This window comes from Mustela erminea, chromosome 4 (assembly GCF_009829155.1).
Source record: "Mustela erminea isolate mMusErm1 chromosome 4, mMusErm1.Pri, whole genome shotgun sequence".
NCBI lineage: Eukaryota > Metazoa > Chordata > Mammalia > Carnivora > Mustelidae > Mustela > Mustela erminea.
In genome coordinates, this window is record NC_045617.1 from 97910402 (window position 1) to 97936684 (window position 26283).

The 26283-nt window shown below is 38.8% G+C and overlaps 1 protein-coding gene and 1 long non-coding RNA gene across 8 annotated transcripts in view; one reads left to right on the plus strand and one right to left on the minus strand.

Annotated features, from left to right (window-relative positions):
* Nucleotides 1-26283, minus strand: part of PKHD1 (PKHD1 ciliary IPT domain containing fibrocystin/polyductin) — a 456881-nt gene that overhangs the window by 57469 nt on the left and 373129 nt on the right. The gene's annotated exons all lie outside the window — the stretch shown is intronic.
* Nucleotides 233-25010, plus strand: LOC116588744. 3 transcript variants are annotated; one of them, XR_004285059.1, is made up of 4 exons: nucleotides 233-364; nucleotides 9912-9995; nucleotides 11485-11611; nucleotides 24823-25010. It is a non-coding gene; the product is annotated as an uncharacterized LOC116588744 (long non-coding RNA). The 3 variants fall into 3 exon arrangements; XR_004285061.1 differs by lacking the exon at nucleotides 24823-25010 and adding an exon at nucleotides 19474-19729; XR_004285060.1 differs by lacking the exon at nucleotides 24823-25010 and adding an exon at nucleotides 11699-11832.

The following is a 26283-nucleotide window of genomic DNA, read 5'->3' on the forward strand; positions in this document are numbered from 1 at the left end:
CACATCAAGTAGAGAGAGCAAGTCATGAGTCTAATGTCACCAGCCTCAGAGAAGCAGGAGCTTTTCCTTAATAGATATGACATAGAGCATGTGAATAACATTGAAATGGAGAAGAACTGAAGATGAAGAAGAACGTTTGAAGGTGTGACAATAGATAGGCTTGAGGTAAAAGTGTTCCAGAACACTCTATGAAAATAGACAGTAGTTTCCTGGTTCTAATTTAAGAGTGCCACACAGAATCAGGAGCAAGATTTGGGGAAAGAGTGTCAAAGCTTGAGTGAACCCATGAATAACCAGACAAGAGATGCCTATTCTGGAGATGTAGATAGTGGACTTGCGGTGGTGATTTCAGGAAGCAGTGATGGTAAGCAAAATATGCTATACCCTTATACTCTCTAATATGGTATAGAAGTTGGACACTATCAGAGGCATCCTATGGATTTCACAGCTTATTGGCGGGGGGATGGCTGTGGTTACTGCTTACATTGGTCTTAGGTGGACAGATGGTAACCATTCATGGTTCCTGCAACTAATATAAAATAGTTGCTTAGGAGAGCTTCAGGTATAGAAATATCTGACAACAAATCCACAGACTAATGGAAGTGGTAACTGGAAGGGGGACAGGATGGGATAAGGACTAGAAATCAGAGGAAGATGTCCTCAAGCCATCAGATTGGTGATTCTTCCTTCCTTATTTCTTTCCTTCCTTCTTTTTTCTTCCCTTCCATCCTTCCCCCTTCCCTAACCTCCTTTACTTAAAACTTCTTCATGACAAGTTTAATTATCCCTACTTCATAGGTAGAAAACTGACTCACAATTTCAACTCACACAATTACTTAGTAATGAGGAAAGGGGAGAAGCAAAAAACAACATAACCCAAATAACTTCACTTTGAGTTGTAGTCAGCTACGATGGGTAATACTGGCAGAGAAGTGCTATGGTCATCAGGGGTTCTCCCTACAAAGTCCAGCAAAAGCAACTCAGGGAGGGGTTTTGGGTTATTTGCAGTTATTTGTCAAATCATACATTTGGTAAGAGTCTGCTTGCTTTTTTATATCACTTGGCCTTCTTAACATTTTAGCATCCTCTCCCAGAAGTCTAAACACATAGCTACATGATTAATAAAGGCACCAATCTAAAGATTATCAGCAAGTAACATTGATTATTCCATTTTATAGCAAAACTTAGAGTCTTAGCATTCATAAATAAGAAATATTATTTTTATTTCTCCAGCACTTAACAGTGACTAAGAGACAGGGTGGTTTATCATTATCTTTCCATCCACTCTCCTATGTCATCTCCAGAGTAATCAGTTCTAGCATTTTCATTTTGATGGGAAGCAAAAATAAAGCACATGTAGGCAATGCAAGAGGGTTCCAGAGCAGCTAAATAATGTGGTTCTTAGTTGTACGAGAGGACACACACTACTTAAGAGAGGAGTGTGAACCTGGCCAGCAGACGTCATCATCGACTGTCCTGGCCACAGCTGGCAGAAGCCCATGGTGACAGTCTAGCTTCCTTTCGAAACAGTGTTCCATCTTTTCTTCCTGTGGATTTCTTTCCCTCTTGCTTCTCTCAGTTGGGGAAGATTTAGTTTTGAGTAATGATTATCTTTCTCACTTGTTTCTGTCTTTTCTTTTTCCCACTTCTCCAAAAGGCCTTATCTGCCAGTCACAATTTTTGTGGTCTGCAATTCTGATCACTTTTAAATGAAACCCATGCTGGCTTTGGTAATCATAATGTCATTTACAATTTACCACTAAACACGTTTATTCAGTTAGTAGCACACTGGAGAAAGAGAACTCCATATGAACTCACCGTGAAAGGCCTAATCTGATTATTTCCTCATGAAAATCCAGGCAGGGGTGCTTGTAAGAGGGGCTGAGAAGAGAAGGGGAAAAAAAGCAAGGTCTGGCCACAGCTGACTTTCATAATCAATGTGAAGAGATAAGTGACACAGCCTGTCAGGACCGGCCGCCCAGTCACCCCAGGGCATTCCTCTCAAACAGGCAAGAGTGGACAGGACTTAATAAATGCTGAGTGACCAGTAAGTATTGGCTTGGCATATGCTATTGCGTTCAAGATGGACAAGCACAGTGATAAAGTCCAGAAGCTCTTCTCTAAGTGGGGGAAATTAGATTAAGCAGGTTGTATTTGTGTGTGCATGTGTGCACATGAACATTTGCTTTGTGTATACTTTAACATCCTAGAATATCCCAGACATACAATATGCTCCATCCACCTTTCCCTTGACCGGAAACCGCAGACCTAAAAGCTAAGAAAGGAAGTGAGTTAGGTATGTCTGGTGAAGGAGGAGAAAAAGGAGAAGGTGTGTATGCATGTGAGTGTGTATATGTATACTCAGGTTGCTTCCAGGGTTCTAACAAATATTAACTTTGTGTCAATATTTGTCCTTCCTGTCGTGAAATGAGGATTTTCCACCTCATTTCACATTTGAAAAGAAAATATGCCAAAGGGGTCGTCTTTGCTAGGAAAAAAAAAAAATTAAAAGAAAAGGGAAAAAAAGAAACAACTTCTATCCTTTATTTAGAAAAATGGGTCAGGAGGAAGGAAAAAAGGTATTTTTAAAATAAATGTTTTGACTCAAAATGCCTTTGACTCAAAGGCAGAATCCTTCCATCTTCCCCTTTCAACAAAAGGGAAAAATTTATATGTTTAAAATTGAATGAAATACATCAACATTAATGATTTTTTTCCTTGAGGTTAACATCACCATTTCCCTCAATAATTTTTTTAGCCATTTTGTGATAGATTTCCCAATTCATGGTACAGTAAAGCATAGGAGATTTTGACAAAAACAAAATATATAATCATTCTCTTATTTTCACAAAATGAAAGGAAATCATTTACAATTCTTTTCTGTCAAACAACATTTACACCTCATTATTTCTAATTTAACAAATATAAATGGCCACAGATCAAATAAAATGTAGACAGGTTGAATTTATCCCCATTTATAGATGTTGTTGTAGACCCTCAGGCTATGAAGAGTGAGACTCCAAAATCTCAAAGCTATGTTCCTAAATACACAAAGAGAGTAACTGAAATCTTGGAAAGAAATATTAAAGAAAACTTCTTGGCCATACTAGAAATAATAGACAAACACTGTCCACTTTCTTAGACTGAGGAATTCTAGCTAAGAGGTCTTTTTTGTAAACTTCAAAAATAATGGTTGTGTGTTATATCTGTAAGGTGACTTGAGAAGGATGTTCTTAGGTGGCATAGGTTCAGTGTGGATGACAAAAAACACAGTTTTGCTAACTTATCTAACTTGTCTAGAGGTCTGTAAATTCTGCTGAGAGATCACAATATGATAGTATTAGTCATTATAAAAGAGATAAGATAGATAGGCTTATACATACACTCACATACACAGATGGCATTATAAGATAATGTAATTTGGGAAATTGAAAAGTTCATTAAATTGAAAAATTAATGTATTCAAAGTTCAGCCCTGGGAGCTTCAAAATTAAGGTATTTCCAGCTTCACTTTCATAATTCACTGAACAGTGGTGTTTAGGAGCATAGTCTCTTCTGGCATCATTCTTACTGAAAAAGACAGCACTCTTACAGCTGGTGATTGGCAGGGTGCAGTGGCTTCCAATGCATGGGAGTCATGAGGGGGTGGAAAAGAGAAGTCCCAAGTGTGGAGATAGCAGTATAGAACCCAAGATACCACACAAGAGCAGAAAGCAGCAAAATGAGAAATACACGCTTCTGAAAGTATGGACTTCAGGGGCTCTAGATTATAGGATTTGCTACAATTTCATGAGAAATCTCACCAAAGTTCTTGAACTTGGGTCTATTTTGGACAGGAATACATTTCCAACCCAATCTGAGAAAAATGGAACATTATATAAAACCAACCATCACATGAAGCAAGATGCCTGGAAGGCCTTCTGTGGAAGGTCTTTCTGTCTTGACTAAGTTCTCTTGATGAGTATTTCCAAATATTTGCTTCCTTTTTAGAGAAGTGTTAACTTTGAGGGGAAAAAATGATCGGGAGAGGAAAGTGATAAAATAACAATGAAGTTGAGGGAAGAGCATCGGATATGTATCATATAGACCCTTCATCTGAATCAAACTATTTTTGTTTTATTCAAATAAAAAACACATATTTTTATGGATAAAGTCTATTCAAACAAATGCCAGAAGACTATGTTTGTATTCTTTTACTGTGTTGAAATATCATCTATATTTTGCTTTAAAGAAGTAGCTTAGAAAATGTTTTTATGTTTCTGTTATTTTGTTGATTATGGTTTTCCCTGTGAACACCAATGGGTATGGTCTCAATTATGACTTTTATTCTCTGACTACTACATTGAAAACAGCCAAAGCAAATGCAAGTTCAGGAAGTACAGCTTGGAGGGTAAGAGATCAGGTTTTCTAGCCAGAGAGATTTGCATTGCACTTTCTACCTGCAAAACCATGGGCAAATTACTTATCCTCTCTCTCTGACCCAGTTAACTCATTTGTAAAAGGGATTGAAAAGCTGATGGACAGAGTTACATTAAGTGACGTATGTACAGAGTCGGGAACAAACTTGTGCTAATAAATATAAGTTGCTACATTAGCCATAATCAAAAAAGGAGTAGTTTTTAAGATACTTTGCACTCTTCTTTTGCCTTTTTGGCACCATCGTCATCTCAAATCAATAACATTTGCCTTGTAGTCTGAAACAGCACCTGTTAAGTGTTGCAAGCATTCATAATTAACAGTGTTAAAAGAGACAAGTTACAGGTGAAGAAAATGCTACAATGTAGACATCCTGTCTATGATTTTAGAGAATATGTGCAAGAAAGAAATACACACACGCGCGCACACACACACACACGTCTATAAGCAGGATGTGTATTTTTTCCACAATCAAGAAATCAATATAAACTTCCAAAATTCAAGATGGTTTCAACCCTTTCATCTAATCTTAACATTCCCCCTCATTCCTTTGGTAATACTCTCCACCCCACTCCCCCTTTCTCTCCACCTTCCAATTTCCTTTTTGCTAGCAAACGTTGCCTCCATCTTTGACTACGGTGAAGTTCCTGGGTTAGATTAAAGGCAGGGCAGCCAACAGCCTTCTTTACAAATACAATCTGAGCATGCTCCTTCCCCAGAATGATAAACTTATCACCTCTCCAGCCCTCAGTTGGAAGCTGCAGCAGTAATTCTGTTGGATGCCAGAACTAAAATGAATGTGACTAGGCCATGCCCAGCTCTGAGCTGTGGTCGTAATGAGATTTGAATGGGAAGCCCCGGACACAATAAATCTGCGCCATATGTGACCATTTCCTGTGTCAGTTCCTTTCTCATAACCAGTGGAGACTTTTTTTTTCCCTCTCATGACCCCACACCATGACTCTGAAATCTTTCATGGCTGCTTATGGGCCTCGGGCTTTTTACAGCAGTTGTATAAATAAATGAATTTGACAGCAAACATCATAACAGTTAGCAGTAATGTGTGTTCGCCACAAGTGCCTATACTACTCACTGGAGAAATGGCAGAGGAAACAGCTTGTTTTGTTACCTAAACAAAAGTAGTTTCGTTTGACAAGTGGTGAAAGAATTAGTCAAATAAACTTGAAATCCACTAGGACTGTTTTTGCCAACTCTCCCTGCCAGTGAAATGTTCCCAGCTCCTCAATGCCCATGACTCACAAGAGATAAATTTCCCTCTTTTATTCTGAGATAAAGATCTGGGCTGGGAATACAAAACCTTTGCCTGATATTTTATATTCATCTTCTTCGCAGGGCAAGAATGTCATGTAGGGAAACTCAGGTAGGGCAAAGAGTTTCCAAAGGAACTTGTGGCAGAAAGGCCAAGGAAGGCAATTTAAAGGAAAGGGGGAGGTTGGTGACAATATTGACCCACCCCATTGATTACTTGGGGACAGCAAACTGAAGCTTATGAGAGCTTCCTTCTCTTTCATGTTTCCTTTATTCGAGAAAGGAAACTTTCTACATCAGACAGTTGCTGAAAGAAAGGTAGTTAGCATCTTTCCTTATCTCCACACTCCCAGCAACATAAGTGCTGTTGTCTGTATTGGGGGAGTCTGTGGTCAATTTAGATAAGCACCAAAAAAGCATAGATTATGCTCAGTTACATGGATTAGTTGTTTATAAGTCCTTACCTTTTTTCTGCTCCTCTACGGGAATCTCAGTAACAACTCCATTATTCTAGCTGTGAAAGAAAGATGTTATAGCTCCGTGGTTGTTCCTATGGACTCTGGTCCAAACTGCCTAGGTTTAAATCCTAGCTCTGATACTTACTCTCTGTGCGATTTTAGGCAAGCAACTTATCTTCACTGTGCCTCAATTTCCACTTGTGCAAAGTGGGTATGAAGCTCATAAGGTTGCTATAAAATTAAGTGTATTTTAAAGGGCTTAGGAATATAAATGATAAATGAGGACATTATGTTAAGTAAAATAAGTCAGTCTAAAAAAATAATTACTGTATGATAATGTTTAAAAGAGGTGTTTACAAGACTCAAATTCATAAAAGCAGAGAATAGAATGATGTTTGCCAGAGGCTAAGGAGAAAGGGAAAAAAGGCTCAAAAAGTGGCTGGGACTTAATAAGTATTGCTGTTGTCATTAGTATTATTCCGAACAAAAAAACTTGGATAACAGCCTATTTGAAAACACTAGAGCTCTTCTCTAGGATGCCTTGCTATTAGCAGCTGATCTGGGAAATAAAATTTAAAACCTGTGTGGGGAAACCATAATAGTATTTTCACCAAAGTCAATTACAATTACTTATAAGACATAGTACATCGTCAATAAAAATATCATCTGGACCTTGAAAATATTTTTTTAGATGAAGATTATTTTCACTCTTTTGAAAGTAATATTCTTTGTCATGGTCAAGTATCTTCTAGTATCTTCTAGTATTCAGTATCTTCTAGTATCTTCTAGTATCTTCTCATATTCAAAAGAAGTATCACTATTTGGGGGAGTCGAGAGCCATCCCCAACTAACAGATCTTAGAGTCTATGTTCTGCTCTCTGTTTTTATCTCTTTAAAATTTATTTTAATAAATAGATATTTCAATCTATTGAGTCTACTATTTATACAATAAATTCCTAATATCTGTTTTAACTGACTGACAGTTTAAGTGGTTAAACATACATATTTTTTTTCTATATCTAGTCAACTATTTCTGCAGAGAAAGTCAGAAATGTAAATGAATTGAATTGTGTGAAATTAAACAGATTCTTTAAGTTGCGCTCTTAGAGCAGTTCCTAAAAATAGAAAGAAGTGTGTCAACGAAAACTAAGGAACCATTTGACTTTATAAGACAATAAAGAACCAGAAGGGGGCAAAAATGGAGTTGGCTGTGATTTAAGAGGGTGGGTTTTGCTCGCAAACCAAATACAGAAAGTGACACCATCCCGTGGTAAAATAGGCTTAAGGGGGACTCAATATATAGTAAAACAAACTGAAAACCCCATCTCGTCATTGTTCCTGGTGTACAGGCTCTAATGTTACATCTAGGAAATGTCTCCAAAGTCAGTCTGTGAGAAAATGACTGTGCCCTTCACTATGAGGAATGTCATCTCACAAAACCCCTCCCTCTCTATGTCCCAATCCTTTCCCAGGGTCTGCTCCTAGGATGCATATCCTAGTTCACCATCAGAGTTGCAAATGTGAAGATTTCACGCAATGGATAGCTCCAGCTCTTCACACCCTGTACGGCCATCAGGGCTGAATAAACACAGCTGAGCAGTGTCCTTTCTGTTTGACTGGTCACTCCTGGTGCCTCTTAAATAACAAAGGAACACCATGACCTTGCAAAGTCTGTTTTGCTGAGTTAAAGAGAAAACTGAGGGAGCAAAGAAATTGTGAAAGAGCGGTAGCTTCATCAAACATTGTGGAGCTATGGATATAACCTGTCAAGCCTTTCTACATCATTTTCTGGGTACGTGTGTGAATACCTATACAGGCTGAGGTGATCTCAGGAAGTGAAAGGCTTGTAGTTCCCCATCCTCTTATGGTTGAGTAGAATCATTAGTCATCAATTATTGAGCAGAGGTAACAAGTGTCTTTTTTAAGATATTAAAGTTAATTGAAAGAGCTGACAAAATATAAGCCATAGGCCAAATCCAGCCCACTGGCTGCTGTGAATAAAGTTTTATTGAAACACAGCCCATAGTCATTTGTTTACATAGTATACACTACTGTAAACTGCACTTTGGTACCACAATAGCAGAGTTGAGTAACTGTGACAGAAACTCTATGGACTTGAAGTTGAAGCTGGATATATTTACTGTCTGGCCCTCTATAGAAAATGTTTGTCAACACCTGCTCTAAAAGTTCAAAGTTTGTCTCTGAGGCTGTGAGCACCAAAGTACAAGATGGAGACTTATCTCTCAGCCTGGGTCCCACCAAAGACAGACAAGAAGAGTAAGCAAGAAACAGACCTTTGTTGTTTTACGGTATTGAGATTTCCAAGTTGTGCATTATGGCATCTTAACCTAGCCTACTCTGATGGATACAGCACCTTTCCTCTTGTGTATCTTTCTCTACACATACATAATATATCCTGCTTTAGGGAAGGGAACAAAAAGCATAAAAGGACTTTAATTCCCTTCCTCCCTCCTTCCTTCCTTCCTCCCTCCCTTTCCTTTCCTTTCCTTTCCCTTCCTTTCCTTTCCTTTCCCTTCCTTTCCTTTCCCTTCATTTCCCTTCCTTTTCCTTCCTTTCCTTTCCTTTCCTGTCCTCTCCTTTCCCTTCCTTTCCTTTCCTTTCCCTTCCTTTCCCTTCCTTTCCTTTCCCTTCATTTCCCTTCCTTTTCCTTCCTTTTCCTTCCTTTCCTTTCCTTTCCTTTCCTGTCCTCTCCTTTCCCTTCCTTTCCTTTCCTTTCCCTTCCTTTCCTTTCCTTTCCTTTCCTTTCCTTTCCTTTCCTTTCCTTTCCTTTCCTTTCTCTTCCTTTCCTTTCCCTTCCTTTCCCTTCCTTTCCTTTCCCTTCATTTCCCTTCCTTTTCCTTCCTTTTCCTTCCTTTCCTTTCCTTTCCTTTCCTGTCCTCTCCTTTCCCTTCCTTTCCTTTCCTTTCCTTTCCCTTCCTTTCCTTTCCTTTCCTTTCCTTTCCTTTCCTTTCCTTTCCTTTCCTTTCCTTTCCTTTCCTTTCTCTTCCTTTCCTTTCCCTTCCTTTCCCTTCCTTTCCTTTCCCTTCATTTCCCTTCCTTTTCCTTCCTTTCCTTTCCCTTCATTTCCCTTCCTTTTCCTTCATTTCCCTTCCTTTTCCTTCCTTTCCTTTCCTTTCCTTTCCTTTCCTTTCCCTTCCTTTCCCTTCCTTTCCCTTCCTTTCCTTTCCTTTCCTTTCCCTTCCTTTCCCTTCCTTTCCCTTCCTTTTCCTTCCTTTTCCTTCCTTTCCCTTCCTTTCCTTTCCTTTCCTTTCCCTTCCCTTCCTTTCTCTTCCTTTCCTTTCCCTTCCTTTCCTTTCCCTTCATTTCCCTTCCTTTCCCTTCCTTTCCTTTTCTTTCCTTTCCTTTCCTTTCCCTTCATTTCTCTTCCTTTCCTTTCCCTTCATTTCCCTTCCTTTCCCTTCCTTTCCTTTCCTTTCGTGTCCTCTCCTTTCCCTTCCTTTCCTTTCCCTTCCTTTCCTTTCCTTTCCTTTCCTTTCCTTTCCTTTCCTTTCCCTTCCCTCCCCTCTCCTCCCCTCCCCTTCCCTTTTCCTTCCTTCCTTCCTTCCTCTCTTTCTCTTCTTTCTATCTTTGTTTCCTTTTCTTTTCTTTCCTTTCCTTTTCTTTTCCTCAAGATACAGGATTAGGACATGAAATGTTTGAGTTCTCATTCAATATTTGGACTGGAATTTTTCCCTTTCTAAACATAAATTTTATTCATACAGTTTATCTCAATATTTGCTTCATCTAATACCTGAACTTGTCTCACAGATCTCTACAAACCTACCTTCCTCGCCATGTAAAGATGACATTTCCTCAATATATTGTGCACAGAAGTTTACTGAAGTAATTAAGGTAAAAGATTTCTGCAAGCCCAGAAGAGACATGCTGAAGTCTTTCAGAATGAGTTCTTATGTTTGGGCTTTGGCAGTTCTAATATAGGTAAAAAATGCATACAGCTGTCTCTACTTTTGCTATGTCCAGATCTTCTCCTTTGGAGGAGAAAAAAAATGGTCCATTTTTTGGCAGAAAATAGCACAGTCTCTTTCAGCCTCACAGAAAGGCAAGTTGACTGGACAGTCTGCCACTGATACGATTTTTGGAAGGAGGAAGTGATGGAGGACATCATGAGTGCATCGTGTTCCTGGTGAGCCATTAAAGGGAAAGAAAGCCAAGGGGTATCTTGCCAAGATTAGTGCTGTGATCTAACGGACAGGGACACAGTTTGAAGATGGCAATTCCAATGTATTTTCTTTCTACTACTAATGACCATGGACAACAGACCACCATGCACCTCAGTTTCTTTATCATATGATACAAAGCAATATACATGGATATTTACCTATAAAGAGATTGCATAAAAGTTAACTGCACTAATGTCTATGAAATACAGCAAGGGAAAGAGAATTGAAGGAGGAGGCAGTCACCCAAGCAATCTGCTCATGGAGGCCAATACCTGCAAGCCAGGAGGGAGCATGGATGGCAAGCATGATCAAGTTAACCAGGCATCATTCAGTCATTTGAACAAATGATTTATTAAGATTTTTACAAATAAGTTATTGAGCCAGGGGATCCCAGGGATGCTAATTCCACATCATCTTTCAAGTTCAATGTCTCCCCTTAAAAACGGGTACAATGCAATTCAGCAAGGTGAAGGGGTTTTAAAGACATTTTGAAACTCAACTTGGAGGAACAAAACATAGCTAGACTACTGAGATGCACAACAGGCACCAAACTTCCAGACACAATGGCTTATTTGTGGCCAGGGCTCTACGAACTAGCGGCAAGGTAGTGTTATAAGAACAGCTACTTCAAAATACATCTGTAGATGCCGGCCAAACATTACCTACAGACTTGACATGAGAAAAAAATAACTGATGAGCAAAATTTTAGTTCTACTCAACTATATATAAGATTTAAAAACTATTAACAGTTGTACTATGTTTACATGTGCTATGGTTTACATGTAGGGATACTTCAAGATGAACTCTTAATTTTCATAAAGTCTGGTATAGAATCAGGAAATCCATAGTCATTCTATGTATTAACTTAGCTTCTTGAATCTTTGTAAATTCTGGGGGAAGGGAGAGTGATGAGAGAAAACAGGAAATGAGTATCATTTTCTAGCTTCTTCATTGTATAGTTCTGCCATTTTAAGCACTGATTCAACTCTATATTTTGAGCACTTATCATTATGCTGATAGTGATCTAGACTCTAGAAATATGTAGCTAAAAATAAAAGAAGAGTCACAATGCTTGCCTTCATGGAACTTATGTAGAGTCAAGCTTCTAGTTTAAAAATATGCCTTCTAAAAAATATATATATATATGCCTTCTTTTTCAGAGTGAAACTCCTGAGCAATCTGAGTACAAATATCTGCCTACTCATCTTGGCAACTTTTGCTCTTGTCCCAGTGCCTCAGACAGTCAGAGGGAAGAAACATCAAAATTCTGTGTGTCCTCTACAACAGGTACTACAAGAGTCATTCAATGTGTCTCATTTTACTTAGTCATCATGCCAAGCTGAGAAGTACATTTTTATCACCTCCTTTTTCCAGATAAGGAAACTGGACTTGCAGCTGGTTATAGAGGACCCCAAAATGGCAGAGGCAGACCCGAAGCAGCCTAGATCCCTGAGTCACCACCAGGAGCACAGCTGCCACAGGAGCCACTCAGTCTTCTTTAGGCTGAGATTGGGGTTGGGGGGAGTTGTCCTTTTTTTTGAACAACTGAGATTTGAGGGTTATCTGCTAACTGGAGTTAGTTACTCTATCACACAATATCCATGTTTTATATCAGCAAATGAGTAAGTACACAGACATGAAGAACAAACAAGGCTATGGTCCAAGTTGGTTTAGAAGCAGTATCAAGAGGAAAGGCTGAATGCCCTTTCTAACCTAGACTGTACCTACCGTTTAAGTAGAGGCTCCATTTAGGGACACCTGGGTGCTCTGTTGGTTAAGCATCTGCCTTTGGCTCAGATCATGATCCTGGGGTCCTGTGATCAAGCCCCGCATTGGGCTCCCTACTCAGCAGAAAGTCTGCTTCTCTCTCTGTCCCTTACCCTGCTTGTGTGCTCTCTCTCAAATAAAAAAAAATTTAAAATGGAGGCTCCCTTTAGTGAAAGTGTTGCTCTCTCTTGGAAGTTCACTGAGAACTGGCTACAGACGAATTTGCCCTCTAGGTGATCTCTGCTCAGTGTCCAGCTCAAAACAAATTGGGGGGCCTTTAAAGACAGCTAAAAATTCAGTTTCACTAAGATCTGGAATACAAGAACGCAAGCAGCATACTACTGCATGTCAACAAAGTCAGAAACTACAATCAAAGGGCAGGTGCATACTTATAATTCCTTAGGGATAGCTCATGTGCTTCCAATTGTACCTGATATGTGTCAAAGGCCAATTTGCATCCAGTAAAATACATTAAGTTAGTTATATGAGCATTATGTTTACAGAAATTCACACATTAGGTCAAAAGCAAAATCAGACCATATCCACCATTGAGGAGTTTATCATTCCACCAACTACAAAATTCTTTTTGCTTGGAATCAAGGCTGATTTCTTCTGTAATAGAGAATTTTCCAGATAAAACTAGCCACTGGTCTTTCAAGAATGGTTTTATAGGTTAATAAGAGCTGCCTCCTGAGAAAAACTACATTCATAATGCATCTGGCCAGTTCTTTGTTGCCATTCAAATTATTAGGGGTAAGAGTGGGAGAATTCCTTCCCTGTCCTTTGAGACGATCATTTTATGCCCCAAAGCTTCAACCTCATTATTCTTATCTTAGGGCATAATTACAATGTTATTATTGGTCATAAAATTAAACAGATTTTCCTCTCTTTTCTTTTCCTCTTCAGCATTTGACTCCCTGACCTCCCCCAACAGAAAAGTCTATGGACTGATTATATGCTAAGTGTAGAAGTATTTCCTTTTATTTGTTTAAAATTTTCCCACTGTTAATTTCATTGAGAGCATACTGGTTCTCATATGAAATGAGGTAAAGAAAAAACACAAGGATTTTTACCACTCTTCTAAAATGTGAACATTTTTATTCCTAGATCTCAATGTTTTTGAGACTGTTCACTTTTGTTACTTTATGTTCCAGAAATCCTGCTCTCCATTTACATCAACCTGTGGGTACATGGTTCACCTTACAACTTGAGATCCTTGAGATCCTTTGCCAATTGCCCCCCTTGTACTCTGTGCAGACTTCAGAGTAACTTCTTTGTCCTAGCTAACCAAAATAGCAGAAACATTTTACTTCTAGGGCTGGTGCCTGTCTGTGGTAGTGGCTGCTACAGTAATGTCTTAGGAAAGATTACAAAACCATATAAGGACTCAGTAGGAAAGTGCTATGGTCAATTAGCAGTCTTCTGGGGTGAGGAGTGGTATATACAGTGGAGTCTTAACAAAACTTGCTGTCAGGACAAGTATCTGTTATACAAACACCTCTTATGTATTATGTGAGCTTTCCATGTTCACATATCCAAATTCTATGCATAGTCCATTATCCAGATTTCTATCCAAATTCCATCACCAATCCACATCTGATATTTTTTAAGCTCCTTTTAAATTTGTTATTTATTTTTATTATTTTTTAAAGTATTTTATTTATTTGAGAGAGAGAGAGAGAGCATGAACTGGGGAGGGAGGGGCAACGGGAGAGGAAGAGAGAGAACCTTAAGCAGGCTCCATGCCCAGCATGTGATCCCAACATAGGGCTTGATCTCATATCCCTGAGATTATGACCAGCCCCGAAATCAAGAGTTGGATGCTTAACTGAATGAGCCACAGAAGCTCCCCAAAGGTGTATATTTAAAATCTGTAAGGAAATCTCTCTAAAAATGCTTTCCAAGATGTACTGCCTATCTAGGTTGCCATATGTCTCTCAAGTGTCAGATATGAACTTACATTTTCTCAGACACTCCATTTTCCCTTCATTTTCAGAAAAGTTGATGCTCTTAGCTTCCTAAAATACTAATACCACAAATTAACATATAAGCTATCTCATTGCACAAAGTGAATGAGAAGGAGAGAGACAAACAGAAGCAAGGTAGAAATAGATGATAGTATTCCCAAAACTTCCTCCATAGAGAGGAATGAATTAAACATGAGGCAAGAAAGTCACTAAGTTTGGTGCAGGATTTCATCAGATTGTCTGAATTGCAACAATAAGGTAAAAGGAGGAGAAAACTTTACATTTGTATTGTACCTTTTAATACCCAAATAATTATAACTTCTGCTATTATATGCAAATATAGATCTCTTTAAGTAACAGATACATTGTATGCATTACATGTTTTCAAATGAAGAGGCTGATGCTCAGAGACGTTAAATAACCATAGACACCTATCTCCTCAGTGGCACAGTGAGCATCTGAAGTCATATTTTAGTTGCCATTCCATGTACTTTGCCACCATTCTACCTACCATCATTTGCCCTTCACAATAGCTATAAAAGATAGATACAGGAAAGTATTTCCCTTTGCCTGATGAAAAAACTAAGTTTCAGATAGGTTAGTACTTGCCAAAGATACAGTGAATTGATCAGATATACTATTCTGACAGCTTAGTCCAATAATCTTGCCGCAACCTGATGGTCTTTGTGTTGGCTATAAAACTAATGTTTTACCCAATAGTCACCCAAAGCCACACAAATAGTGGGTGAACTTAAGAATGAAAAAATCAACTTGATTCTGTCATCTCCAAAGTGACCCTGAAATTATTTTTATATTTTCAAACATGTGCATTAATACTCAAAACATTTTTAATTAGAACATAGAGGGTAACTGAACTATCAGACTGAATTCTATAAATAGTATTGCCTTGAGGTCCATCCACTTGAATTAACCAAAAAGCACCACTAATTAGCTAGACTTAAACAAGGGCTGGTGTTAGGCAATGTGACCTTTTTATGTCACATATCAGCGGGATTACATTTTTCTCTCTGATATACAAGTCATTGGTCACAGAAGGCTGCCAGGATTTGACACCATAGATTTATCTGATGAAGTGTGTAGGAAGTGTGTATATTGGTTTGTTAATTTCCAAGCACTATGTAGAGTCATTTTGTAATAGTGTTTCCTCCTTTACTGTGTTTTAAGTATATAACTGTATAGTTAATTAAACACAGCTCCATATAGAAAAAGGGGGAATTGTGTTCTACTACCACTTTTACCAAAATCCACTGTTTTTTTTTTTTAAGATTTTATTTATTTATTTGAGAGAGAGAGAGGGAGGGAGCATGCATGATTGAGGAGATAGCAGAGGGAGGGGAAAAGAAAGAATCCAAGCAGACTCCAGGCTGAGCACAGAGCCCAATGTGGGGCTTGATCTCAGGATCCTGAGATCATAACCTGAACCAAAATCAAGAGTTTCCCGCTTAACCAACTGAACCTCCCTGGGCATGCCCCCATCCCCCAAATCCACTGTTCTTAAATAAGTTGCCTTAGTTTTCAGAACTTCAAACCTACCATCGAAATCTATTTATACTAAATAAGTTATCATCGAGATCCAATTCAACATTCAGCATGAGAATGATTTTATCACTTAGAAACCATGCCGTTAGTCCCCACTCTAATTCCTGGACCCTGGCCCTTTCATTTCTCCAACTCTGCCATCTTAAAAAAGAAAACTCATCTCTCCAATACAACCTTCTGCTTTTTGATTTTAAAAAAGTTTGTATTTGTATATGTTCCTGCTCTATCTGTTCCCTTACTTCACTGATACTTGAGTCTTGGTCCACCAGCCTTCTCCTGACTTCCTTCCTTTTCTCATCTAGGGGCTGTTTCCTTCCATCACTGCCTTGGACCCTCTCTCTCATCAGTATTCTCTAATGTCCCATTCTTTCATTTTTCATTCTCTGCCGATGTCCACATATAAAATCCTTGATTTGGCAAAGCTCTGTATCCACTTCCATCACTTTTACTCCTGGGAACTCTAAGAAGTCTATTGAAAATCAGATAATTAAAAAGAAGAAAACAATGTATAACTGTGAACTGGTCATTTGGTGCTATCACAAATACTTTATCTCCAACCTCCATCAAACCTTCCATGTTAATCAGCCCATCTTCCATTCATCTCTAGTACAAGTGTTCTGTTTTTTTTTTTTTTTCAAGAATTTATTCATTTATTTGACAGAGAGAGATCACAAGTAGACGAAGAGGCAGGCAGAGAGAGAGAGAGAGATAGGGAAGCAGGCTCCCTGCTGAGCAGAGAGCCCGATGCGGGACTCGATTCCAGAATCCTGAGATCATGATTTAAGCCGAAGGCAGCGGCCTAACCCACTGAGCCACCCAGGCGCCCCACAAGTGTTCTGTTTAAGGCTTTGGTGTTCCCTAGCTTTCTACCTGCATGACCAAGTCATGGACTTCACAAATACGTTTGCGGACATGGGGAATTAATCCTCCCACTTTTCTCCTGATGTTTTCAAATATTCACTCTTTCTTATCTCCTTCTCATCTAACTCAAAGAAATGGATATCTTTCTTATTTCCGAAGCTAACCTCTACATGGGTGAACTCATCCCTGTCTTCTCCTGCTTGAACACTACAAATTAGGCTCATCAATCACTGTCTGTTTCTTAGATCTTAAAAGTTCTTATAAAGCATGCATAAGTTTCCCATATTATAAACACCACCTTTCTTTCTTTCCCTTTACTCTCAAGTTCCTCAAAAAGATAGGTTTTCTTTTTCTTCTGATTTATCTTACTTATTATTTTGTTTTTCTCATCTTTTAGACAAGTCTCCATCTCTTGAAGTCTACATGTTGTCCCCATCACTCTACCAATGCTACTGCCTGGGATGGTACTAGAAGCCTGAGCTTCAGGTCCAGTTCTAAGGCACAGTTGCTTTTTCTGATTTAATCACATTTGACATAATTACAGCCTTTGTTAATTGCTATTCCTGAGAGGCTCTCTTGCCTTAATTTCTAGGACATCATTATCTCCTGTTTCTCCCTTACCTCTGCTCCTCCTTAACTGTTATCATTTTATTGGGTGCCCCCGCTTCATTCAACCTTTTAAGGAAAGATGTTCTTTAGGATTTAGTGCTTTGCTTCCTTCTCCCAACAAATATGCCCCCTGTACAAGCTCACACACACAAGAAAGATGGAGAGAGAGAAAGAGGCACAGACAGACAATAGAGAGACAGAGAATATAAAAAAGAAACAGAAAGCATGAAAGACCAAGAAAGAAACAGATATTATAGAGAGAGATAGAAAGACAGAAGGACAGAGACAGAGAGCGTGAGAGGGAGAAAGAACAAATCAATTCATATGCTAATGGGCCCTAAACTCATAATCTCTCCTGAATGACAACACCACAGCATCAACTACCCTCTCTTCTAGGGCATTTCACACACATCTCCAATGTACCCACTTGCCCACAGCCCCTCCATACTTCAAGAGAAACCACGTGTGCTCAAACCTACTTACTTCAGAAATGATTAGATTTAAGAGACCCACAAAGTCAATAGCTTACTTATTCCTTCTCATATAGGTAAGTTTATGAGGAGAGGTTCCAAGAGAGAGGCTTCTAACACTGAAGCACAGAGCACATCCCTAACACTGCATGGAGAGGTCATACAAGGTTTGTAGCAAGTCTAACCTAGCAAGCCTCTGTTATTTTTATCTTCATCTAAAGATGTAGAGACCAACTAAAGAGAAGTTCAGAAATCTGCCGAACAAGTAAGTGATAGAGATAGGGATCCCACCAAGCCCATGCCTCTGTGCCACAGAGGCATACTCTTACTCCCATTTCACAGATGAGGGAGATGAGGCATACATGGCTTAAGCATCTTTTCCATTTTTCAGTAGCTTGAGGAAAGTGAACACTAGGCAGTCTGCCCCAAAGCCCATGTCCTTGACCTCTAAGCTGTACTCTGTTGCTATGTAAGCACTTTGCGTGGTTCTGCAAGCAGCACCAAGTGTTGGTGCTGCGTCCCTTTCTTCACTAGCACAACCACATCACCTGGCTTTGTCCCAATAATTAATTGCCTTGCTGTTACCATACTTATTTTTTCTTTCTCCTCCTCCCTGTTCTGGCATATTAGTTGATAATGTCTGCAAATGTTTTCTTTCTCAGTCCCCCCAGAATCCTACCACATGTTTCATCCTGAATAATCTAATTTTACCAATCGTTTTGCAAGCTACACACAAACTCTATCATAAAAAATAACTCCTTGAACCATTACCACTCTCTCCATATAGCCTTCTAAGTTTGGAGTGACCATGTAACTTATTGTTTAAACCAAGACGCTTGGAGAGTAGCCCTATTCCAGCAAGTATGGACTTGGGTTGTCCTGGGCAAATAGGAGTTATGGTTGCCTCAATTTAGACCCACAGAAGACTCGATACAGCTGCACAGCCACGTTGTTGACTTAAGGGATTTCCTAGCTACAGCTTCCCACTGACAATGACATCATGGCTTCGTCCAATAGCACTGACTACACAAGAACTGGAATTCTGCTGGGCCCTTCCAATAACAACAAGCACAAAGAAAACAATCTTGCCAAAATTTTAAAACAGCAAACGAAGAATAAAAGAATATGATTTAAGGCTCTAAGTCTATATAACCAATGGCAAGTAGACAGAACTGAATAAAAATGGACTTAAAAGTATTTAGTAATATTTCTTTAAATCAGCAGGGTTTAAAGAACAGAGACCTTACGTCTTAAAGTCTTTCCAATAAAATCCTCGGTTTAATCTCATTGAAAACACTCATTTCTTGTTAAACAAACATTATCTAATGAACAAAGGATTTTCACAAAATCCCTTCATATCTTGTTATTCTCAAGTATAAATTAAAGCTTTTAACTCCTCTTTTTAATGCAACCTCAGTCTCAACCCTCTAACCTTTCTCTATAGCATTTAATATTGTTATTTCTGAAAGATAAATACCAACCTGCCAAAATAAGGATATAAAATGAAATCTTAAAGTGTATAATCTATTATATTATTGGTGATCAATATATTCCCCTTATATTTTTATTTTTAGGGTTCCCCTTATTTTTAGGGTTCATTTCTATAGTTCTTCAGCTTGAACCAATGTTACATTTACCTGAGTCTCAGAAACTGATACTCAACAACATTCTTCCCCAAGGCTATGAAATTGATAACTGATGGCTACTTATTATCATTGGTTTAAAACAATAACACTGTTGATAGATGTGCGCATCTCTGGGCAATACACTAATTACAGATTCTTGGGTTTTATAGAGACTATAATGTGCATAAGATTCTGCTATGGAACCGTGAACTCTAGAATGGAAATCTTAATTCCTTCTCTTTCCTGCCTTACTATCTTGTAACTGCTGTACATCTGGATGTGAAGAATAGAAGAAAAATGGCACAAGCCCAAGGTGAAATTGTGAAATAGGAAAAGTTTGCCTTTGATGGCCTTTTGGTTCTTGGAAAAACAACCTCTCCTACTTTTGGTTTTCCAAAAATACCCTCTATTCCTACAGAAGAAGAAAGAATCCTCTATCCTTTTTGAATTTTGATGAAAACTTGTTTTAATAAGCTAGCAGTCCCAGTTTCCATTTACAAGTTTGAACTTTTAAACTCTCCAGTAGATTTAAAAATCTATCGTCAAGTAAAGAAATGATAAGCACCAAGTTTCAGGCAGTATTATGATTTTTAGAAAGGGATCTTTCCTAGTCTGCAAACTCTTAGGATTCCAAAGGCTGATCTGAAGCCAGTTCTGCTTTAAGAATCTGGCAGGGATGAACAGACACGAAAGGAGCCAAGAAAGGTTGCTGATCTATACACAAGCCCATAGATGCATTATTGATCTCCAGGAAAGGAGAGAATGGGGCAGATAATTTTAGAAGACTAGCTCTCTGGAGCAGCATAGCAAGATTCATAAAATCCCCTTGACTAAACAAAAATCTGCCCAAATATCCTGAAAGTGGTTTTCTTTAGTCCCAAACCAAAGACTGAGATACCCCATCCTGTCCCCTATGCATTCTTCCCTAGACAGCTAATTATTTATTTAAATTATTTTCTGGTCAAGACATCTGACTATTGGGGCATCTGGGTGGCTCAGTGGGTTAAAGTCTCTGCCTTTGGCTCAGGTCATGATCCCGGTGTCCTGGGATGGAGCCCCCCATCTGGCTCTCTGCTCAGCAGGGAGCCTGCTTCCTCCTCTCTCTCTTCCTGCTTCTCTGCTTACTTGTGGTCTCTGTCTGTCAAATAAATAAATAAAATCTTAAAAAAAAGAAAGACATCTAACTATTGACTATCTCCTTATAAAGAGTGTATTTTCAAGATCCAGAAGTCAGAGAGAGAAAGAGAGAAATCAAAAGGATTTCCTGCTCCCAAATCCTTCAAGTTTAAAGATCAAACGACTACACAAAGAATTACCAAACTAGAAGATTAGAAACAAAACCGAGAACTGCAGCCCTGGAGAACCGTCCTGGGAGCCAGGGAACCCCAGCTAGTGATGTGGACCCCAGAAACTGTGTGTCCTTGAAAGGAAGAGATGAGGAAAAACTGATGACTGATCCTTGCAAACTAACTATGATAGAGAGGAGAGGAAAACAATGCTTATGCGCACAGGTTAAAATACTATACTGGTAATAGTCCTCTTAATGAGCTGTGTTCCATGTGTGACTAATCAAACATGCTACAAAATAATTGTAATGCATATCATGATGTTTGTGTTACATTAACAGTGCTTTGCAATTTGCTTGCTTACAATAATACTCTCCCTCTATGCCCTGACTCTGATTTGAGAAGTCCCTTGTGAAAATCACCTCAATATATATTCTGTACCTGCCATATTCAAGGCAATGTGCTCAATGTTAAAACCAAATCTTCTTCATTTTATGGAGTGTGGTTACTTATCCTTGGCACTACTGACATATTGGACTAGATCAGTTCTCTGTTGCAGAGTCTGTACCGTGCTCTGTAGGACACTGAACAATATCCCTGTTCTCTGCCCAATAAATGCCAGTAAGTACCCTTCCTCCAGACTCCCATTGTCACAACCAAAGATATCTCCAGATTTGCCAAACATTCCCTGGAGGGCAAAGTTATCTCGGTTGAGAAGTCACTACTGTAGAAAGATTCTCTATATGCCTGATCCTTAGATTACTTACTGTTCATGTAACATAGCTGTCTTTTTAAAATTTTTTTAAATTTTTTTTAATTTAACATATAATGTATTATTAGCCCCAGGGGTACAGGTCTGTGAATCGCCAGGTTTACATATTTCACAGCACTCACCATAGCACGTACCTTCCCCAATGTCCATAACCCAACCACCCTCCCCCTACCCCCTGACCCCCAGCAACCCTCAGTTTGTTTTGTGAGATTAAGAGTCTCTTATGGTTTGTCTTCCTCCTGATCCCACCTTGTTTCATTTATTCCTTTCCTACCCCCCAAACCCCTCACCCTGCCTCTCAACTTCCTCATATCAGGGAGATCATATGATAATTGTCTTTCTCCACTTGACTTATTTCACTAAGCATAATACCCTCTAGTTCCATCCACATTGTCGCAAATGGCAAGATTTCATTTCTTTTGATGGCTGCATAGTATTCCATTGTATACATATACCACTTCTTTATCTATTCATCTGTTGATGGACATCTACGTTCTTTCCATAGTCTTACCCACCTTCTTACCAAGTTCTTATAAATTTTTTTATTGAGATTTTTTATGTATTTATTTGACAGACAGAGATCACAAGTAGGCAGAGAAGCAGGCAGAGAGGAAGGGAAGCAGGCGCCCCGCTGAGCAGAAAGTCTGATGCGGGGCTCTATCCCGGAACCCTGGGATCATGACCTGAGCTGAAGGCAGAGGCCTCAACCCACTGAGCCACCCAGGTGCCCCTCAAGTTCTTAACCTCAGCTAGAACTCTGCTTCTAACAACAACAAATATTCTCACTGAGTAGAATGCCTATATTCCAATGCAGGGGTGTTTGCAGAAGAGTTTCTTTTGCCTGGCATTTATTAAAAAAAAAAAAAAAATCTTCATTAGAAAGCTGTAGATGCTAAATAAGTTGCTACTGGCCCCAAAACAGTGCCTGTACATTTAATCTACCTAGGAGATGGGAAGGCAGAAAAGGACCAAATTATATTTGCCAATTAAACTGTTTCATTTTTTTTTTAAGATTTTATTTATTTATTTGACAGAGAGAGATCACAAGTAGGCAGAGAGGCAGGCAGAAAGAGAGAGAGGAGGAAGCAGGCTCCCTGCTGAGCAGAGAGCCCGATGTGGGACTCGATCCTTCGGACCTGAGCCGAAGGCAGCGGCTTAACCCACTGAGCCACCCAGGCGCCCCTCATTTTTTTTTTTAAGATTTTATTTATTTATTTGAAAGACAGATCACAAGTAGGCAGAGCGGCAGGCAGAGAGAGAGGAGGAAGCAGGCTCCCTGCTGAGCAGAGAGCTCGATGTGTGGCTTGATCCCAGGACCCTGGGATCATGACCTGAGCTGAAGACAGAGGCTTTAACCCACTGAGCCACCCAGGTGCCCCTAAATGGTTTCATTCTTAAGGAATCAATATATCAGAGAGAAAATGGCAAAAAGTAACTAAAGACTTATCAGTCTGATAACTCCTGGGAAGAGTTGTAGAAGATGTTCTGAGACCATAGTACATAAAACAACGAACAGTCATATTACCAATATAGACCGGCTTATTTGCTTTTCATCTTATAAACTATGAGACTTTGAATGTATAAAATCCATTAGATGAGATAGAAATTGTATATAGTAGTTTTTGCAGCCTTGTAACAGAGTAGAAAATCAAATGCTTGAGAATTAGATCAAGTGTATCACATCATTTCCTGTTATTTGGGATCTCAGCAGTATCATCAAATAGTCAAAATAAAGTTAGCTTTTAAAAATATAAAAGCACTGGGGCGCCTGGGTGGCTCAGTGGGTTAAGCCGCTACCTTCGGCTCGGGTCAGGATCTCAGGGTCCTGGGATAGAGTCCCGCGTCGGGCTCTCTGCTCAGCAGGGAGCCTGCTTCCCTTCCTCTCTCTCTGCCTGCCTCTCTGTCTACTTGTGATTTCTCTCTGTCAAATAAATTAATAAAATCTTTAAAAATATATATATATAAAAGCATAGTTGTATTATAATGTTTCTCTTCAGCCCAGCTTTCCCATCTACATCTCAGCAATGAGAATCAACAGTATTTGAAACAATGGTCAATGCTTTATAAGGAAGATTTAAATGTCCCTCAAAAGCATCAGATAATTACCTAAGCCAGAAGCAAGATGTTAGACTAGGCAGACTAATGATGTGATCTAGGATGGTAATTCCCATGGTTCTTAAGGAGCATGAACATCAATCATTTAATAAATACGTGGTTTCCATTGGACTCCAGACTGGGTGAAAAAAAAGAAAAACTCAGCAGTGAGAAAATTGCCCAAGTTTTCCTGACATATCAATATGCATGTCCCTTAAAGCAAGGCTATGTCTAACATAACACATTTCTAATCTTTCCTTCAAATTCTGTTATATTAATTAATGCCAGAATAAACACCAGAGGGGGAAATCTACATAACTGGGCAACAAAGTGATGGGTTCAAACAAGATTCCACAACTTTGCTTCAGATTTTTGAATAATTATAGGAGAGTTTCCTTTTTGAAAGTAGTATTTTATGTCTTCTTGAAAAAATTATTCTAGGGGCATCTGGATGATTCAGTTGGTAGAGCATGCGATTCTGTCTCAAGGTTCTGAGTTCAAACCCCTCACCGGATACAGAGTTTAATTAAAAAAAAAATTTAAAAAATTATACTATAGGGCACCTGAGTGGCTCAGTGGGTTAAGCATCTGCCTTTGGCTCAGGTCATGATCCCAGAATCCTGGGATCGAGTCCCACATCAGGCTTCCTGCTCAGCGGGAAGTCTGCTTCTCCTTTACACTTCCCCCCTGCTCCTGATCTCTCTCTCTCTAAACTAAATAAGTAAAATCTTAAAAAAAATAAATAAAAACTTTAAAAAATTGTATTATAGCTGACTTTCTACCTTTCCACCTCTCAGAAAACTAGCCCATGGCTTTCAAAACCCACAGTCTCTAGTTGTATTGTGTCTGAGAATTTACCACCTGACCGTTAAATAAGTCTCAGTTGTTTAAACAATTACCTAAATTTTATGGGATGAGAGATTTTCTTATTTTACTTTTTTTTAAGATTTTATTTATTTATTTGACAGACAGACAGAGATTACAAGTAGGCAGAGAGACAGGCAGAGAGGAGGAAGCAGGCTCCCTGCTGAGCAGAAAGCCCGATGTAGGGCTCGATCCCAGGACACTGGGATCATGACCTGAGCCGAAGGCAGAGGCTTTAACCCACTGAGTCACCCAGGCGCTCCCTTATTTTACTTTTTAAATTATCATATGGTGGCTTTTTTTATTCTGGCGCTCATTTACATGGAGTTCAATAATGCATCCACAATTAAGATACAAAACAATTCCTTCATGCTCCCCAAATGCTCTGTGCTATACCATTTATAGTGGTATTCTTAACCATACTCAGACCTCTGGCAACCACGACTGACCTTTTCTTTGGCTTTCTAGTTTTCTTTTTTCCAGAATATCATGTACTTGAAATCATACAATATGTAGTCTCTTCATATGGTGTCTCTTACTCCCACAGGTCTTTGAGGATTATCTCTCTACATGTATTAATATCAATAAATATCAATAGTTTGTTCCTTTTTACTTCTGAGTAGGAGTCCATTGGATGGATATACCATGGCTTGTTTTATCCGTGCCACTGTTAGAGGACAGTGTTTCCAGCTTCTGACCACCACAAATCAAGCTGTTCTGAACATCTGCCTCTGGGATTTAGTGGGAACATAAACTTTCATTTCTCTAGGGTAAGTGACCAGAAGTAGGATTGCTGGGGAATATGTTAAGTAAATGTATGACTTCATAAAAAACTGCCAATCTATTTTCCAGAGTATCTCCGTAGTTTTGCTCCTACCAGCAGTGTATGTGAGTTCCATTGGCTCCAAATCCTTTCCAACACTTGGTACTCTAGGTTGATGGTTTCCATCTAAGAATGCTAGAATGACTTTATTAAAAAATAACTTTATCAACTGTTATAAGATAGTATATGTTTACTATAAAGCAACTAGCTCTCCAGTTAGGAAATAGTATTATTTCCTAGTAGAAGTAGAAGTACTTTGATATCAAACATTGGAAACCATAACACAATGTTGCATTCCAACTATAAGATCTTCTAAAATCGTACTATGTAATTTGTCAGGAGAGCTTTAATTCTCCTGAACTACTTATTTTATTCTTTTTGTGTTTATCATAACTATAAAGATGGCCTCTGTACTGTTGAAGCTGCTGTAAGGACCAGAACCACATTATTAGTGCAACAAATATTTGGTAAGAGCTATTATCTGAGGAGTAGTCATAGATAGGACAGACTTGGCTTCTGTCCTCATGAGGTGTATATATACACCTCATGAGGACAGAATATATATATTATATATATATAATATATTGGAATATATAATATATATAATATATGTAATATATATTATATATATATAAGAGCTATTATCTGAGGAGTAGTGTAGAATACACACACACACACACACACACATAATTATAACTAACTGCATGAGTAATCAACCTAAAGATCTACATAGGAAATATTAGCTGAAGGTGTTTTAAGAGAACTTGGTCTTGGTTTGATAAGCATTAGATACTTACTCATAGGAAGCTGTGCCTTCATTCAAACAATGAAATTACATAGTATTCTGAGAAATTAGTGCATATTTAGAAACTAAAATATAACACAAATTGTGATAACCAAACAAAAACCGTCAAGTGTCCATTAAAAAAAAACAAACAACAACAAAAAAAACCTTCAATTGCAAGATTCTGGAAAAAGCAGTTCTAGAATGCAAACAGAATGAAAATTATGAAGGGTAGTTTAAAATATCAAAATTCTTTTGATAGGGACGCCTGGGTGGCTCAGTTGGTTAAGCGGCTGCCTTCGGCTCGGGTCATGATCCCAGCGTCCTGGGATCGAGTCCCGCATTGGGCTCCTTGCTCCGCAGGGAGCCTGTTTCTCCCTCTGCCACTCTGTCTGCCTATGCTCACTCTCTCTCTCTCTCTGACAAATAAATAAATAAAATCTTAAAAAAAAAAAACTCTTGATAAATGGAGATCAC